Below are 19,984 nucleotides of genomic sequence, written 5' to 3' on the forward strand. Positions count from 1 at the left end.
CGTCCTTTGTCCTACGTATGTTTTTTACTGTGTGATCATCTCAAACATATAAGTATACAAATAATTCACTTAGTACAATGAATGTAAGGAACACTCGCGTCTGAGAATGTCAATGAGTCACGATTGAATTACATTACCGTGGACAGCTGTGTTTCCTTCAGTGCGCAGTATTTCCTGCATGCGACGGGGCGCGCCATTTCACACCAGTCGCATACTGCCGTAGTGAGACAGTCATATGGATCACCACCTACAGTGCTACAAGCCATAACTCAATTAACACCCTGGACGGAGTCTTGGATTTTAACGGGTCTTGTTGCGGTCCAGCATAATGGTCAGCAGCACTATGCCGTCACCAATCCTTATCTCACCGATCTGATTCTGAGGTGATACTTTCTAGTAGCAGGGTTAAATTCACTGTCCCCGACTCGAGCAGCACTAGACTGTCTACATATACATCTACATGACTACTCTGCAATTCACATTTAAGTGCTTGGCAGAGGGTTCATCGAACCACAATCATACTATCTCTCTACCATTCCACTCCCGAACAGCGCGCGGGAAAAACGAACACCTAAACCTTTCTGTTCGAGCTCTGATTTCTCTTATTTTATTTTGATGATCATTCCTACCTATGTAGGTTGGGCTCAACAAAATATTTTCGCATTCGGAAGAGCAAGTTGGTGACTGAAATTTCGTAAATAGATCTCGCCGCGACGAAAAACGTCTTTGCTTTAATGACTTCCATCCCAACCCGCGTATCATATCTGCCACACTCTCTCCCCTATTACGTGATAATACAAAACGAGCTACCCTGATGTCCTCCGTCAATAACACCTGGTAAGGATCCCACACCGCGCGGCAATATTCTAACAGAGGACGAACGAGTAGTGTAAGCTGTCTCATTAGTGGACTTGTTGCATCTTCTAAGGGTCCTGCCAATGAAACGCAACCTTTGGCTCGCCTTCCCCACAATACTGTCTATGTGGTCTTTCCAACTGAAGTTATTCGTAATTTTAACACCCAGGTACTTAGTTGAATTGACAGCCTTGAGAATTGTACTATTTATCAAGTAATCGAATTCCAACGGATTTCTTTTGGAACTCATGTGGATCACCTCACACTTTTCGTTATTTAGCGTCAACTGCCACCTGCCACAACATACAGAAATCTTTTCTAAATCGCTTTGCAACTGATACTGGTCTTCGGTTGACCTTACTAGACGGTAAATTACAGCATCATCTGCGAACAACCTAAGAGAACTGCTCAGATTGTCACCCAGGTCATTTATATAGATCAGGAACAGCAGAGGTCCCAGGACGCTTCCCTGGGGAACACCTATATCACTTCAGTTTTACTCGATGATTTTCCGTCTATTACTACGAACTGCGACCTTCCTGACAGGAAATCACGAATCCAGTCGCACAACTGAGACGATACCCCATAGGCCCGCAGCTTGATTAGAAGTCGCTCGTGAGGAACGGTGTCAAAAGCTTTCCGGAAATCCAGAAATACGGAATCAGCCTGAGATCCCCTGTCGATAGTGGCCATTACTTCGTGCGAATAAAGAGCTAGCTGCGTTGCACAAGAACGATGTTTTCTGAAACCATGCTGATTACGTATCAATAGATCGTTCCCTTCGAGGTGATCCATAACGTTTGAATACAGTATATGCTCCAAAACCCTACTGCAAACCGACGTCAATGATATAGGTCTGTAGTTCGATGGGTTACTCCTACTACCCTTCTTAAAGACTGGGGGCGACCTGCGCAATTTTCCAATCTATAGGTACAGATCTACCGGTGAGCGAGCGGTTGTATATAATTGCTAAGTAGGGAGCTATTGTATCAGCGTAATCTAAAAGGAACCTAATCGGTATACAATCTGGACCTGAAGACTTGCCCGTATCAAGCGATTTGAGTTGCTTCGCAACCCCTAAGGTATCTACTTCTAAGAAACTCATGCTAGCAGCTGTTCGTGTTTCAAATTCTGGAATATTCCATTCCTCTTCCCTGCGCAGCGAAGGTATTGACTGCGTCTTGCCGCTTGTGTACTTTACATACGACCAGAATTTCTTCGGATTTTCCTGTAAGAATTCTCGGTTATTCAAGCTGGAAAAAAAATTAAGCAGAAATGAAAGCTTCTACTTATCGACTATATCAACTAGAGATGAGATGAGAAGTAGTGAGGTGGCGCATATCGTTGTAGTATTTCACATGAATGGCGACGGCTCTAGTACGGAGGTATTTACAGCGACGCGTGATTGCTGGGGAGGAAGCAATTAGGGGCAGCAGCTGCAGCTCCATCAGCGTGACTCCGTGCGTTTGCGCAAATTCTCCGCGTGGAAACATTAACGTGCGTCAACTGGACCGTTTCACCGTCATTTTTCCTCGATCTATAAATTATACGAACAAATTCAGAAGTTATAACATGGACATACTATTTGATCTGTGGATGCCATAAAAACACAGTCTGCCCTTGCTATCTGGGCATGCATTCTTGGTGAGATGACACGGTTAGATTTTGGATGCACCTTTTTAACCTCTGGAGTATCTGGAGAAAATATATAGAATTTTTGCTAACCAAAACAGCAAAAACGGAATGGAAGCCGCTTTCAGAAAGACTACTAACAGCACGCTTTAACTTAAGACTTGTAATGTCAGTATTATCCACTGATATGCTCTTCAGATATTGACCAGAAAAGAATTTTACCACCTTCAAAACAACAGTATTACAAGAAACAGCAAAACAGGCATCGTGACTATCACGGAAGACCTATATGCAAGAGTTGGAAACAACAATTAAGGCCAAGAGCATGTAATGGGAGCCCATGGAATTGGATACATGAATGAAAATGAGGATATGTTTTCAAACTTCCGCACCAGTCTTTGGAAGGTCGCTGATGGAAGTGCAAAATAAACGTGGAGCTAATGTTCGCAGTCAGAATCACCTTACTGTCGCAAATTTTAGACTAAAAATCCTGGCTACAAATATAAAGCTCGAACAACGGAACAAAAAATGTGATGCGGAAAGACTTAAGATTAACGGCGAAAGAAAAATAACTCCGTATTGGACTATGAAACTGCTTTGAAGAACTCCAAGAAGCACGGGAAGATTTTGCAAATAATGATGATACCTGTGTACTTAGGGTAGGGACAGCTGCGGCAACGTGAGCCAACAGGCACTTGGGACCAAACACTATTTGAAGAAAGATTGGTTGTCTGAAGTACATGGAATTTGATCAATATAGAAAGGGGTAGCGTCTTTGATTCATAATCAAAACGTCTTCGGTCCCGGGTTCGATCCCCGCCACTGCCTAAATTTTGATAAATAATCAGCATTGGCGGCCGAAGACTTCCGGCATAAGAAGTCAGCCTCATTCTGCCAACGGCCTTGTCAAAGAGGGCGGAGGAGCGGATGTCCTAGGGGTGGGAAATTGCCCCTAAAGGCGGAAGAATCAGCAATGATAAACGACATGGGGATGCAGAAGGCAATAGAAACCACTGCATTAAAGACACGTAACGTGTATCCACAGGACATGTGGCCTGTAACTGAAGAAGTGTCATGATGATCTCTCCATTGGCAAAAGATTCCGGAATAGTCCCCCATTCGGATCTCCGGGAGGGGACTGCCAAGGGGGAGGTCACCCTGAGAAAAAGATTGAATAATCAACGAAAGGATAACATTCTACGAGTCGGGGCGTGGAATGTCAGAAGCTTGAACGTGGTAGGGAAACTAGAAAAACTGAAAAGGGAAATGCAAAGGCTCAATCTAGATATAGTAGGGGTCAGTGAAGTGGAAGGAAGACAAGGATTTATGGTCAGATGAGTATCGGGTAATATCAACAGCAGCAGAAAATGGTATAACAGGTGTAGGATTCGTTATGAATAGGAAGGTAGGGCAGAGGGTGTGTTACTGTGAACAGTTCAGTGACCGGGTTGTTCTAATCAGAATCGACAGCAGACCAACACCGACAACGATAGTTCAGGTATACATGGCGACGTCGCAAGCTGAAGATCAACAGACAGAGAAAGTGTATGAGGATATTTAAAGGGTAATGCAGTATGTAAAGGGGGACGAAAATCTAATAGTCATGGGCGACTGGAATGCAGTTGTAGGGGAAGGAGTAGAAGAAAAGGTTACAGGAGAATATGGGCTTGGGACAAGGAATGAAAGAGGAGAAAGACTAATTGAGTTCTGTAACAAGTTTCAGCTACTAATAGCGAATACCCTGTTCAAGAATCACAAGAGGAGGAGGTATACTTGGAAAAGGCCGGGAGATACGGGAAGATTTCAATTAGATTACATCATGGTCAGACAGAGATTCCGAAATCAGATACTGGACTGTTAAGGCGTACCCAGGGGCAGATATAGACTCAGATCACAATATAGTAGTGATGAAGAGTAGGCTGAAGTTCAAGACATTAGTCAGGAAGAATCAATACGCAAAGAAGTGGGATACGGAAGTACTAAGGAATGACGAGATACGTTTGAAGTTCTCTAACGCTATAGATACAGCAAGAAGGAATAGCGCAGTAGGCAGTACAGTTGAAGAGGAATGGACATCTCTAAAAAGGGCCATCACAGAAGTTGGGAAGGAAAACATATGTACAAAGAAGGTAGCTGCGAAGAAACCATGGACAACAGAAGAAATACTTCAGTTGATTGACGACAGGAGGAAGTACAAACATGTTCCGGGAAAATCAGGAATACAGAAATACAAGTCGCAGAGGAATGAAATAAATAGGAAGTGCAGGGAAGCTAAGACGAAATGGCTGCAGGAAAACATGTAAAGACATCGAATATGATATGATTGTCGGAAGGACAGACTCAGCATACAGAAAACAACCTTTGGTGACATTAAAAGCAACGGTGGTAACATTAAGAGTGCAACGGGAATTCCACTGTTAAATGCAGAGGAGAGAGCAGATAGGTGGAAAGAATACAATTGAAAGCCTCTATGAGGGTGAAGATTTGTCTGATGTGATAGAAGAAGAAACAGGAGTCGATTTAGAAGAGATAGGGGATCCAGTATTAGAATCGGAATTTAGAAGAGCTTTGGAGGACTTACGGTCAAATAAGGCAGAAGGGATAGATAACATTCCATCAGAATTTCTAAAATCATTGGGGGAAGTGGCAACAAAACGACTATTCACGTTGGTGTGTAGAATATATGAGTCTGGCGACATACCATCTGACTTTCGGAAAAGCATCATCCACACAATTCCGAAGACGGCAAGAGCTGACAAGTGCGAGAATTATCGCACAATCAGCTTAACAGCTCATGCATCGAAGCTGCTTACAAGAATAATATACAGAAGAATGGAAAAGAAAATTGAGAACGCGCTAGGTGACGATCAGTTTGGCTTTAGGAAAAGTAAAGGGACGAGAGAGGCAATTCTGACGTTACGGCTAATAATGGAAGCAAGGCTAAAGAAAAATCAAGACACTTTCATAGGATTTGTCGACCTGGCAAATGCGTTCGACAATATAAAATGGTACAAGCTGTTCGAGATTCTGAAAAAAGTAGGGGTAAGCTATAGGGAGAGACGGGTAGTATACAATATGTACAACAACCAAGAGGGAATAATAAGAGTGGACAATCAAGAACGAAGTGCTCGTATTAAGAAGGGTGTAAGACAAGGCTGTAGCCTTTCGCCCCTACTCTTCAATCTGTACATCGAGGACGCAATGATGGAAATAAAAGAAAGGTTCAGGAGTGGAATTAAAATACAAGGTGAAAGGATATCAATGATACGATTCGCTGATGACATTGCTATCCTGAGTGAAAGTGAAGAAGAATTACATGATCTGCTGAACGGAATGAACAGTCTAATGAGTACACAGTATGGTTTGAGAGTAAATCGGAGAAAGACGAAGGTAATGAGAAGTAGTAGAAATGAGAACAGCGAGAAACTTAATATCAGGATTGATGGTCACTTAGTCAATGAAGTTAAGGAATTCTGCTACCTAGGCAGTAAAATAACCAATGACGGACGGAGCAAGGAGGACATCAAAAGCAGGCTCGCTATGGCAAAAAAGGCATTTCTGGCCAAGAGAAGTCTACTAATATCAAATACCGGCCTTAATTTGAGGAAGAAATTTCTGAGGATGTACGTCTGGAGTACAGCATTGTATGGTAGTGAAACATGGCCTGTGGGAAAACCGGAACAGAAGAGAATCGAAGCATTTGAGATGTGGTGCTATAGACGAATGTTGAAAATTAGGTGGATTGATAAGGTAAGGAATGAGGAGGTTCTATGCAGAATCGGAGAGGAAAGAAATATGTGGAAAACACTGATAAGGAGAAGGGACAGGATGATAGGACATCTGCTAAGACATGAGGGAATGACTTCCATGGTACTACAGGGAGCTGTAGAGGGCAAAAACTGTAGAGGAAGACAGAGATTGGAATACGTCAAGCAAATAATTGAGGACGTAGGTTGCAAGTGCTACTCTGAGATGAAGAGGTTAGCACAGGAAAGGAATTCGTGGCGGGCCGCATCAAACCAGTCAGTAGACTGATGACAAAAAAAAGGAAAGGGGATTAACGCAAAACGAAATATGAGTAAAACAAGGTAACAGAAAATTCAAACACAAGCTGACTACGCAGCTACTGACACTGTAGTAAAGTGGAGTGTGAGGGTTGAGGGCTAATAGTAAAAAGTGGATGGGTGAACAAGCTCTGAGTACAGAGAGATCCGCAGCGAGGACCGACGGTACAGAAGTGTACGGCATCACTAGGATAAGGCTTTTTCAAAAAAAAGAAGCTTTCAACAAGAACAGACCTGTGAAGGTCAGGAGGGCCGATAGTTGACGATAGAAGAAAACAAACTTAGGAGATGAGCACAATATTTTTCCGATCCTTAACCGAGAGCAACCTGAAAACGGCTTGAGACAGTGGAATGTGCTAAATGCCAGTGAGAAAATAAACGCAAACATCAAAGTAGCCCCCAAACACATAAGTAACAGCAAGGCTCCACGAATGGATAATACTGCATCTGAGCTGCTAAAAGCAAACACTGGCACCACCGCAAATCTACTGCATCCATTGTTTCAGAAGCTGTGTGCAGAAGAGAAACAACCAAACGACTGGAAAAAAGAATTGATTCTTAAGTTGCCAAGCACACGTGATACTATCAACCATTAAAAAAAAAAAAAACACCGAGGCATCAGCCTTTTATTTGAACCACGTAAAGTATTCTGTAGGTTAATGCTAAATCGTAATAAGGACAGTGTGGAGGCATGGCTACGGAAAGATAACAGTGAAGTTGTGCCGATCTGATCTACATTCGACGCGTAATACTTGAGCAGGGCGCAGAATGGCGAAGCATACTGTACCTTACGTTTATTTATTTAGAAAAAGGCTTTTGACTCTCTTATTAGGAGAATTAGGTGGCATGGCTTTGAAAAATACGGAATACAATAAATGATTATCAATGTTATTAAACCACTGTTTGGCCGGCCGGGGCGGCCGAGCGGTTCTAGGCGCTACAGTCTGGATCCGCACGAGCGCTACGGTCGCAGGTTCGAATCCTGCCTCGAGCATGGATGTGTGTGATGTCCTTAGGTTAGTTAGGTTTAAGTAGTTCTACGTCTAGGGGACTGATGACCTCTGAAGTTAAGTCCCATAGTGCTCAGAGCCATTTGAACCATTTTTGAAACCACTGTTTGAGGGATATCAAATTAGGATGCTGCACAATGGAAAACCTACTGGAACTATCCAAATAAATGCTGGGGAGGGACAGGGATGTATTCTTTAACCTGTCTTATCCTGATGGTGCTGAAAAACGTAACGAAATGATTTGTTGATGGTAGGGGAAGAGGCATTCGATGGTGAATGCAAAACAGGCTTGAAGTAGTTGATTTTGTTGATGACATCTGTCTGATTTCTCACAAAGATATCGTGACATGGAAGAAAAGCTTGCAAGACTGTAAGGCGAAGCAGAAACTGCAGGACTGACAGTGTATGTTCAGAAAACTAATGAAATGGGAACGCGAACTGAAAAACAGGAAAAGCCAACAGTATATGGTGAGTAATTGGAACACGCAGAAGCCTTTGTACATCTACCAGATTCTATCTGTGCAGACGGTGGGGCAAACGAGGACGTAGAGTCGGATACGGAAGGCAAACCGAGTCTTTATCTTACTATATCCTATGTGGCGTAGTAAAAAAATCTGAAGACGTATCAAGGTGCGACTGTTCGCTAGCTCGTTGTGAAGTATATGCAAAAGACAGTACAACTAATAGTGTCACACTGTATAGGTCATAGAAAAGTACACTTTTTTTTAAGCCAGATCGGACCTTGTTCCGCCTGTCTTATGTTTCTACTTCTGCTTAATACATCTAACCAAGTTTTTATTAATAATACATCATATATTTGCATCTGAACTTGTTACAATACGATGAAACATATTACCTATCAAATTAAAAAGATTACAAAATCAATTAACCATTTCCATTTTGAGTTACATTCTTATAATTATCAAAATTACATTTTCCCCAATAATTCAACAGGACCATAACTTATTTTGAGAAATTAAAAGTTTTTATTATTATAGGTCAACTTGCAGCAAGAACCGTGTAGCGCTCGGCTGGACGCGTTTTGCTGTGGCGTATCACCAACTTGGAAGCTAGTCGGTCATCAACGTACTCTGCAAGCCACAGTGAATCGTTCTCAGGCATCACCTCAAAATACAGTTAATGATCAATTACTCGTAAAGTAATCTCACTTATCAACATTCTATCTCCTCCTTTTATGCCAATGAAGCAAGCAATAGTTTCAAAGCGAAAAATTACTAGTTTTCAGACCATTGTAAAGGTTGTTACCTCATTCCAACAGACATTTTTGTCGAAAAAACCTTGACACTTTTGTAGGAAAAAGTCTGGAGGCGCCGGGTATCGATCCCGGTACCTCTCACATGCTAAGCGAGCGCTCTACCATCTGAGCTACGCCCCCAGTGTAAAATTCCGCCGCGACAATGGTGATAAGGTTAAGCAACTTTCACCGCCCAGCCGCGAGTGACGCAACGAGAAATCGAGTCTGCTACAAGGAACGACATACTACCTCAGCAGAACCCGCCCATATCTGGGGGCGTAGCTCAGATGGTAGAGCGCTCGCTTAGCATGTGAGAGGTACCGGGATCGATACCCGGCGCCTCCAGGCCTTTTTTATATTTTGTCAGTTTATGCGTCGTTCTATCTGTGACTTTTCTCTATTATCACAGTGAACCATTTTTTGTGACTACGGTATACTTTAAGATTTCTCTACCAGTCATTAACACTGCTCTTTCAGCTTAATTCAGGCGAATCTATCTCACATTCATCATCCATTCGAGCACATTTTACTTCTCGGAAGATATTGTCTACATGTATCGCATAATGTGTACTGCAAGTACAATTACCGTAGATATTGTTATTTTTAAGCAATCATTTTTCATTCTAATTACTGTGTTTGAGCGTTTCTATGAGGAAATGTTATACATAAATAACAATCCGAGGGAATCATATGGAACTTGTGATTATCACGAATACAAACTATACCATTACTTTTTTAAAAAAAAAATACTACTTCACAGTTGGCTTTTTCCTGCTTCACAAATTTCTGAATATACATATTGTGCTGCCAAATATTTTGTAATATGCCTACCACTTTTTGAAACTCTTTCTGCTTTCTGCCAATGAACCTGAATCATTGCTATTGTGGATATGATGGAGATAGAGAGTAGGATAAAGTTGCGTTAGTCGCACCACAGCTAAGTCATAATCCGGTAATATCTGATCACAGGTTCGTAAAATGCGATACGTGGTCTAATACTGAACTAAGCTGTCAAGTATGTAAGCGAAAACACGTGGGCGGAGCGCTGGTTGTCGTGACAGGACTATAATTAATAACGAAGTTAGTTGTTTTTATTACTTTCTCTCGCTCTTTTGTAAGCAATTTTAGAGATGAACATAATCAAACGGTACAAAACTTCGAGGTTATGCCTGTAGTTCTGGTTTGAAACGGTAATGGAGTCACTGTGCCGGTAATGGAGCCTGTGGAGAAACCGTTAATCGTACTGATACAGTAGGTGTTGATGGAAATTGCATACCAACTGAACACTGTTCGTTTCAGCTGATCAATATGTGAACAGAGAGTACAATAAGTGGGAGCGGAAGGATATGAACGAAGCTTTATTAAAACATCGGCATTGTGAAATTGGATGTAATGAAGGATGTAGGAAAAACAATATACGAAGCCTACACTGCATCATCATTTGAAGGGTTTAAATAAAACATCAAAATCTGAAAGACCTAATGATACGACAGCAGAGATGGAAATGAATTAGCACAGCAAATAATTAATTTATAGTCTAGTTTCTTCAGAGTAACTGTTATCGAAGTAATGAAACTTGCCTACCAATTTGCTGAGCCACCGCACTGCTTCGATAAAAAAAGTAGTAAAAATGGTATTGCAGGTTTATGAAAGATCATCCAACTTTGTCCTTGAGAGTTCCCGAAGCAATATAGAAGGAAGAGGTTTAATAAAGAGCGGATTAGCGAGTTTTTTTTTAAATAAATATGTGGAGGAAACACTACACGAACATAACTTTGCTGATGGCCGAATATGAAACAGCATTATCCACAATTCACAAACCGTCTGAAGTTAGTGACCGAAATTTCAAACATACGTGGACGCAATCACAAGCGGAGAAAGGGATATTACACCGACATGTGTAGGTGCAATGAATGCGGAAGGCCAATTAATACCTTCGATGTTAATATTTAAGCGCAGCAGAGCAAATTATGTCTCAAAAAGGGAAGCCCCGCCAAACTCAGCATTTGGATGCTCGACAAATGGATGGATAACATCAGAACTGAACGTCCGATAGCTACAACATTTCATGATATGCCTGGAATTAGAAAAAAGGGACCAGAAACATATTTTGCTTTTACTGTATAAACGTAGCACACACCAAAAATTTTACACGCAATTCAGCTGCCTCGTGATTACGGTATAATAATGCTATCGTTTCCTTGTCACGCGACACATCGTCTATAGTCATTTAACGGATCGTTCTTTGTAATACTAAATAAAGAGTTCCAACAAAGCGGCATCTTCGTGGCTACATACAAATCCTGGCAATGTCATAAAACAAGCTAACATTATCTCCTGGATAATGCATACACCAGGATCTGCTTGTATGGAAATAGCGAGATAGCATTTAACTGTTTTAAGGCAACAGGCTTATAGTCATGTGATAAAAATGTAGAAGCACGGTACTTTGTGACTACTACCGTGCGTGCTGTTTAATGTCCTGTGGTGCCTCTCCCGCTCCAAGTCGGCCCGTTTGACGTCCTACCCCCCTTAACGATGACACCAAGAACCAGTTGATGGAACTGACGAAACAACGAGGAATTCTGGAAGGCTGTCTAACATTGCAATACCACTCAATGATCAATATGGACTTTCTACAATGTCTAAAGAATGTGGACCCGAAAACAACATGGCAACAGTTGCCGAAATTAACAGCAACAAATGAAGTGTTACTTGATCATTTCATCTCCTATTCCCTGTATAACAACAATTATCAAGTAAAGACGAAACGATCTAAATCAACAATGGAATTAACATCAAGTCCTTGCAGAAAGGAAACAGAAGCCACAGAAAAGAACAAAAGCAAATGAAAAAACTTTGCACAAACTTATAAAAAGTTGGCTACACGATCTATGAGCTGGCCTGGATAGTAAAATAAAAAAGTATTTCCGCAATACACGAGTTCAAATAAGCTGATTTTCGATATGCGAGTTGCAGCAATTTAATTTGTTAATTTTACAGTTTTTTCCTGTGAGTAATTTCACTGCGTGTAACCACGGAAGTAACATTACGTTCATAGTTTGTAAATTGTTATTGTGACGTTTTGCTCCATATTTCCTGGATTTATTTTGTCGTCGCTGACTTCTTATCGAAAATGCGAGTTAGGTTATAGAGGGTGTGGATTTCGAAGCTAGGCACATTAATCGTACCAAAGTATGGATTTGAAAAAGTATGAAAACTCATTTTGAGAAAATATTTTTGTATTTGCGTGTAACTGGTTGATAGCTTAAAACATAAAGATTCAGTATACGCAAAACAAAGTATGTTATTTAAATTAGCCTACCAAATATAATATTTCCCACTTAAGGCGTACGACTTGAGCAACCTTACCGCAGATGAAAGATGCATCCTGTACGTCGCGAGGACAGATGGGCGGATACGGCGAAGATAAATGTGCAGGGAAGTAGGCGCCTTAAACCTTGGAAGATCGTGCAAAATCAACGCAGACGAGAACTGTATGCAACACAATACTAGGCAGAAAAACTGTTTCGAAATTAATATTACCAGATCGTCCGTGTTCAGAATGTAAAATAGTCGCAGGCCGTGACAGGGAACGCCTTTTTCACATTACCAATTAACTGTTCATGTCGTGTGATCGCTGTACATGCGTATCTATTTTAAGGAGACGATATTGATGCAACAGTACATCGTTAAAGCATGATGAATTAAGCAATGCGGTTTATTCACCCAAGTCAACCAAAGACGGTGGTGTGAATGAAATGATAACATTACCTTCCGCACCAACAAGTTGTTTCCTTTTGGAAAATGTGACTTATGAGAAGTTTCTGTAGCGAAATATAGATTATATGATGTCAATATGTTGCTAGAGTGCCATTTATCTTTCACTGCTCTTTCAAACATATTTGCAATTAATTTGTGTACTGTTTTTGTGACAGTGTATGATTATGTGTGAGTATATATGAATTCATGAGTGCATATTCGGAAACTACTTGTCATAAGAAAAATGAAATGCCAAATATAAATATGACGGATAACACAGTGCTTCAGCTGTTACGTTTCTCGTAAGCTACAATGATTAAGCCATGAACGGTCGTTCAGAGATCTTGACCGAGTTCACATCTGAATCACTCACGGGGAATATAGTATAGCACTGCCATTTTTAGGGCGTTACTGCAGATACCAGCCTTTTCGCCAAGCAGCTGGACGCAGCCGGCGGGCTGCATAACTTCGACATCGGGACTGTTCATACGGTACGAGTCGGACTAGGACAAGCATCGCAAGTATTCAACGCAGCGGTGTAACGGAGCTCATGCAGGACGACCCAAGCTCTTTCCACACCACCGGGCCACGGATTAGTTGTCCTGAGGGGGACTGGAAACAGCGCGTCGTCACAAGTGGGCCATAAAGCTGAATAAATAACCACTAATTTTAGCAGAGACATTAACAGTCCAGCAGAGCCTACGGGGACAAGAGGGTCACGCCGGACGACCGAGCGATAAGGCACAGCACGTCGCTATTACAAGTTTGGGCCTCCACCATCACACCATCTGCTAGTGTCAAGTCTTCCTTCTTTGACTGGGAACTTCTCCACCAGTAAGCTGCCTCCTCCCCTACACGAGCAGCGGCCAGACGCATGCGCCGAAGGGAAACGAAACGAGAGCGGAACAGTACAGCCACCGATCCTTCCGTGCTGGCTTGTGTATGCCTAGGCGCCACGTGCCGTTACCCGCAAGGGGGGGCGAGATCCCCCACTGGAGACTGGCATCTCCAGCAAGCAACACAGCACTCTTCAGCGCCGTTGGCTCCGTCCACGAGCGGCCTTGTCTTGATAACTAGGCTGCACGCTGCTGTGTAAGCTCCTAGAATCCAGCATTCCTATGCGCCAACGTCACAGCGCGGTAGCCTTCAGCTCGCCGCCCCCACACACGGTCCTCACCACGTGCAGTGAGAGGACGTGGCCGCCGCCTCTGTCAGTCTTAATAAAATGTTTTGACGTTATACACAGTTTGTCTAAGCTACTAACGGCCCGTTCCTTTGCCTCGTCACACCGATGCGATCCAACCCCACACAGAAATGGTTATGCACCTCCGGACCACTTCAGTTGGTGTCAAAAGTGCTGCGTTGACTCAGGTGGACCACGCAGAACGTACTCACAGCTGTGGTTTGCATCGCACAGCGGGGGGAGTGAGTACACAGTTAATTCTACTTGTGTGGATGGGATCAAGGCAGGAACAGCACTGTGACATGAAAGTTGCGTTGGTCAAACCAGTGGAATCGGTTGATGTGTTGCAATTTTGTTGAAACTGCAGGCAGTACTATTTGTAGCTGGTGAGATGTTATCAATGCATCGTGTGGGCATAGTTTACCTTATGCAGAATCAGTATCAGTAGAATGTTTTACGTACAACCTTTATTACCATATCGTGCTAGGCGGCTTACGAAATCTAGGTGGCTAATGATAGGCACAGAATATAAGTTGTTATTTTAAATGTGCGAGTAGAGTGAACTGATACTGTGTCGTACTTATTGTGTATGGAGGGCCAAGGTTCTACAATGACAGAATCCGATACAATGACCGAGTCCGAAGACACAGGTTTTCTGCAGCAGGACACTACGCAGTTTTTCCTTAATGAGGTACTTGAGTTGACAGCCGACAAGATGAAATTACTGTGGCGAATAGAGACAAGCATGAGTAATTAGCAATACTCGATCAGTCTTATTCTCAGAGAGATCCAGCTACCGCCAACCTGATTACTTCCTTTTCTGGTAAGCCAGATGAAGACGCAATGTGTTTTTGATCATCCGAAATCATCTGCAAAGATGGGTGGTTAGTCAGATGATCAATGCTGCACTTAACAAAATTACGGCCGGTTGGAAAGGCAAAGACGTTTGTCATGTGTACAGAAGGGTAAATGAATCCACAAGCTTTTAACCAGTTGAAGGACAAACAGCGCGAGATTTTACCGCGAGCAGTTAAGAGTGACGAAGACACATTGAGTCAGTGTTAAGTTTTGCAGTCAGAATAAGTAAGATTAACAGTGAAACATACGAATTAGGGGAGAAGGAACAGGCAAATAAGATAATATGGTACTTCAGAAGCCAAACATAGGGCTGTTCACTCCTCGTTGAGGTGCTTGTCACCCGATATGTCTAGACAGGTACCCCAAAAGACCTGTACACTGTTGTCAAGTTGGCTAGAGTTTGAGAAACCTGGTATAACAAAAAAATGTTCAAATGTGTGGGAAATCTTATGGGACTTATCTGCTAAGGTCATCAGTCCCTAAGCTTACACACTACGTAACCTAAATTATCCTAAGGACAAACACACACACCCATGCCCGAGGGAGGACTCAAACCTCCGCCGGGACCAGCCGCACAGTCCATGACGGCAGCCCCTAGACCGCTCGGCAAACCCCGCGCGGGCTGATATAACAACAGGAGTGCAGAAGAAGCAAGAAGTGTTTTCCACTAATGCAAAGTGTAATAGATTTGGATGACTGGGGATCTTCAGAGGCAATTTAGGCAGCCCCAATGGGGTAAGGACGATGCAGGTGGACACCTCAACGGGATTATAGGAATATTGGTGGGAACAGATAGTTGTCTGCTGTATCTGGCTAGCAAATCACACTGTTTGTTTACAAAAATGAACGAGCTTAAAAATCCTATGTTAGTTCTTCAATGAAAACACACTGCAGCATTTCAACCACATAATAGCGTGAGCCTGAGCAGTGTATTGCAGCAGCACTTACAGCAGTTGAGCACTGAATACTGTCACTATAACAATTCAACAAGGGCGATGCAATGTCGCGCGGCAGGTTATCTTGCTGAAACAACGAACTCAGCAGTACTGCAAAAAATCGTGCAGCAAAGACAGATTACCATACTGGCAGTGGCGTTCTAGATACGTAATTGGTAGTGGCGAGCATGCGTAACACGAGCACTGCTGCTAACTACAAGTACCAGACAGTTTCTAACGAAATTATTCTGCCTCGCATCTCTACCATGATGACAGGGCAGTGCAGGACAAGATCGCCACATGGACCTGTAAGCATACTTCAGCAGTACGGTCCAATCTTGCCTTGAGGGGGGCAGGTCGCTCCCCATGCACACCATCCGACTACCACCATTCGCAGGATGGGCGACTCATCGCAGTGCCCTTATCCCACTGTGACGAAGTGGAGGTGCCGCCTGGGGCTGCAGCAGGTAGGGAGCTGTCGATTATACACGCTATTGGTGCGAAATCGCACTGTCAGCTAACGTAATGAGGCGCCCGCAGAGGAGACTCCGCGTCAGCATCGCGGAGCGTGCAAGCACACAGTCCAGCAGGAATCAGCGGCCAGCTGGCCACTGACCTGGTATACAATGCATCACAGATAATGCTTCTTAAAGAACTTGTTACCTTTGCAGCTGCATTTCTCTGGAGCCTTCTGGCCTCCCACCTCGCCTCTAGTTTGGTTTACTTAGATGACGCCATCATATTCTCACTAGACATGAAGCAGCAAAGACAATATCTGAAGGAAGTTTATAAGAGATTGAGGGCTAGCACATCTGATACTGAGCGCAGAGAAGTGCCATTTTTCCTTAGAAGAGGTAGTGTAATTAAGATAGAGTAAGGACAGACCAAGGCTAGTGCAAGCTGTACGAGAGTTCCCAGTGCATAAATCGACTAAGGAAATGCAATCTTTTTTGGGACTTTCAAATTACTACAGAAAATTCGTGTAAGAGTTTGCTGACATAGCACAACCAAAAATATCGAGTAGTGACCGACCGCTCTGCTTTGAATTGGTTACTGGACTAAAGGACATGTCTAGCAGACTGATAAGATTGGCCCTGAGACTTGGCGAATTCGACTATGAATTAGTATACACGCAAAGGAAGAATGCAGACACATTAAGCAGGAACGTAGCAGTGTTGAAAGTTCTGCGTTGTGCTCTTGCGGGGTGGTAGGCAGCTCAGAAACTAAGCAATACAGGGTAGCCCATGTGACAGATTGTCGCGCAAGGAAACGAGATTAGGGGTGTGAGCAGCAGTACCTGCGAAGTTTTAGGAAGATATTATAAAGGAAACACATGATAATGTGTTAACTGGTCATGGAGTTTGCAGAGGAACAAACCAGAGTGGCCAAGAGATACTGGTGGAGAGGAAGGAAAGTAAATGTAGCTCAATCCGTGAGGAACTGCATACAGTGTGCACAGTGAGCAGTCTTGATTTGTAAGCGAGTGCCACTGCAGAGGTTACCGGAAGAATCAAAACTATCTGAAATTGTTGGATTTTATGTATTAGGGTTGTTCAATCGTACATCTGCAGGAAACAGATTTGTACTAACAATAATACATCACTTTTTGCAGTACGTGGAGATGGTTGATATGCTGAACCAGCAGACAGTGATAATCACACATGCAATGGTTAACAACTGGATGCTGAATTTTGAAGTGCCAGGTACGATAACTACAGACCATGGTACGAATTTCACATCAGAGTTACTGAGGGAGCTGTGTCGATTGATGCATGTGAAGAAGTTATGAATTAGTCATCTTCATCCACAAGCCAATGGTAGAATGGAATGAATACGCAAAAAAATTTGAGTATGTTAAGTTACTCTGTGAAAGCACATCACACCGACCGGGGCGGGATACATTCTAACGAATGTCGTGTCGTGTCAACATATAATTCAAAAATACACACAATGACTGGGTTGTTCACATCTGAGGTGGTGTACGGTGATAAAGGCAAAGCAAGATAAATGCGGGCAATCGGTCCGCATGTTTGCAAAAACAGTACGAGAAGTATGGCAATAAGTACAGAAGGCGAATACAAAGGCGTCAGGAAAGCAGGACGACTCAGTGACAGATACGGCAAGTGTATGGCAGTATGAAGTAGCACAATGGGTGATGTAATTCATTCTGTACGCGCCAAAAACGCAAGACGAAGAAGTTCATCAAAAGATTTCAAGGACCCCATCCGGTGGTGGAGACTACTTCCCCCGCCAACGTGAAGCTTCAGTTGTCAACGAGTACAACAGTACCTGCTGGGGGGTCTATGATCTTTTCGATATAGTTCAGAGTCGATTCCTGGAGTTTTAGGGACAGAGCCAGAGAGAAACACGAGTACAAGGAATCAGAGGAAGGGACATGAAGATGTTGACGAGCCTGTGCAAAATGGTTCAAATGGTTCTGAGCACTATGGGACTCTACTGCTGAGGTCATTAGTCCCCTAGAACTTAGAACTAGTTAAACCTAACTAACCTAAGGACATCACAAACTTCCATGCCCGAGGCAGGATTCGAACCTGCGACCGTAGCGGTCTTGCGGTTCCAGACTGCAGCGCCTTTAACCGCACGGCCACTTCGGCCGGCTAGCCTGTGCAAGATCGAGAGTATGAGGGGTTTTTCAAGGATTTCCTTTCTCTCATATTTTTACTTATGTACAGGATTGCAGTGAATAAGTTACGTTAGTGTGAAGATTCTTTCCGTTATTTTGTTGTGTGTTGGCTTGCGAATGGCAACAACCTTCTGAGGACGAAGGAAGGATGACGTTAGCCCCTGTCCATAGGTTGCAACACGCCAAGGAGAAGAATGGAAGTAATTCATAGCATCAACAGAAGCGGAAACTGACTGAGGACTACTGTATATTTTTATTCGAGTCTTGGTAACAGAAAGACATGCACAGTTTGTGTGTTACGCCACTCACAGATACCCAGTGAAGTGGGGAGTTCTAGTAAAATTCGTGCAGTTGAGGATCCACGGGATATTATTAATGTTTGAAGATGGTAGCAGATATGTAATAATGATAGAGGAGGAATTACAATGTCGTCGAAGGAGAGAAGTCACAGTACGTCCAACCGCATAATGCAAACCAGAGCACGTGCATGGTACAGTTGTTCTCAGCCAAATAGAAGGGACCAGGTTAGCCGAGGGATATCGTGGAATCCAGACTACATTTCCAGGAAGCAGGTTTTCATTCGCTTTACTTCACTTACGATAACATGGTAGTAGTGGCAAGTTGTTACGAACAACGGAAGCTGATGCCACAAGGGTTGAACTTCAGAGAAGAGGGTTATTAATCAATAGGACTACAGGTGACATAACAGGGTCAGCCGTCCATCTATCAGTCACGATTACAGTGCGTATCACAATCGCATTTGTATTGGCAGATGTGACTTTCAAATTCTGAAGGTGGCAGGGATACAATACAGGGAGCGAAAGGCTATTTACAGTTTGTACAGAAACCAGATGGCAGTTATAAGAGTAGAGGGGCATGAAAGGGAAGCAGTGGTTGGGAAGGGAGTGAGACAGGATTGTAGCCTATCCCCGGTATTATTCAATCTGTATACTGAGCAAGCAGTAAAATAAAAAAAAAAAAAAAAAAAATAAAAAAAAAGAGTAGGAATTAAAATCCAGAGACAGCAAAGGATCTGGAAGAGCAGCTGAACGGAATGGACAGTGTCTTGAAGGGAGGATATAAGACGAACATCAACAAAGATGAGGAAAGCAAAACGAGGATAATGGAATGTAGTCGAATTAAATCGGATGATGCTGCGGGAATTAGATTAGGAAATGAGATTCTTAAAGTAGTAAATGAGTTTTGCTATTTGGGGAGCAAAATAACTGATGATGGTCGAAGTAGAGAGGATATAAAATGTAGTCTGGCAAAGGCAAGGAAAGCGTTTTTGAAGAAGAGAAATTTGTTAAAATCGAGTATAGATTTAATTGTCAGGAAGTCGTTTCTGGAAGTATTTGTATGGAGTGTAGCCATGTATGGAAGTGAAACGTGGAGGATAAATAGTTTAGACAAGAAGAGAATAGAAGCTTTCGAAATGTGGTGCTACAGAATAATGCTGAAGATTAGATGGCTAGATCACATAATTAATGAGGAGGTATGGAATAGAATTGGACAGAAGAGAAATTTGTGGCATAGCCTGACTAGAAGAAGGGATCGGTTGGTAGGGCATATTCTGAGGCATCAAGGGATCACCAATTTAGTATTGAGGGCAGCGTGGAGGGTAAAAATCGTAGAGAGAGACCAAGGGATGAGTACACTAAACATAGTCAGAAGGATGTAGGTTGCAGTAGGTACTGGGAGATGAAGAAGCTTGCACAGGATAGAGTAGCATGGAGAGCTACATCAAACCAGTCTCTGGACTGAAGACCACAACAACAACACCTCT

At 42.9% G+C, this 19,984-nt stretch overlaps 1 protein-coding gene and 2 non-coding genes across 8 annotated transcripts in view; 1 reads left to right on the plus strand and 2 right to left on the minus strand.

The window, feature by feature from the left end:
• Positions 1 to 19,984, minus strand: part of LOC126255530 (ran-binding protein 3) — a 349,149-nt gene that overhangs the window by 24,464 nt on the left and 304,701 nt on the right. The window lies entirely within an intron of this gene.
• Positions 8,885 to 8,957, minus strand: Trnaa-agc (transfer RNA alanine (anticodon AGC)). Its single transcript has one exon. It is a non-coding gene; the product is annotated as a tRNA-Ala (tRNA).
• Positions 9,089 to 9,161, plus strand: Trnaa-agc (transfer RNA alanine (anticodon AGC)). Its single transcript has one exon. It is a non-coding gene; the product is annotated as a tRNA-Ala (tRNA).

This window comes from Schistocerca nitens, chromosome 1, assembly GCF_023898315.1.
Source record: "Schistocerca nitens isolate TAMUIC-IGC-003100 chromosome 1, iqSchNite1.1, whole genome shotgun sequence".
In the NCBI taxonomy this organism is placed as follows: domain Eukaryota; kingdom Metazoa; phylum Arthropoda; class Insecta; order Orthoptera; family Acrididae; genus Schistocerca; species Schistocerca nitens.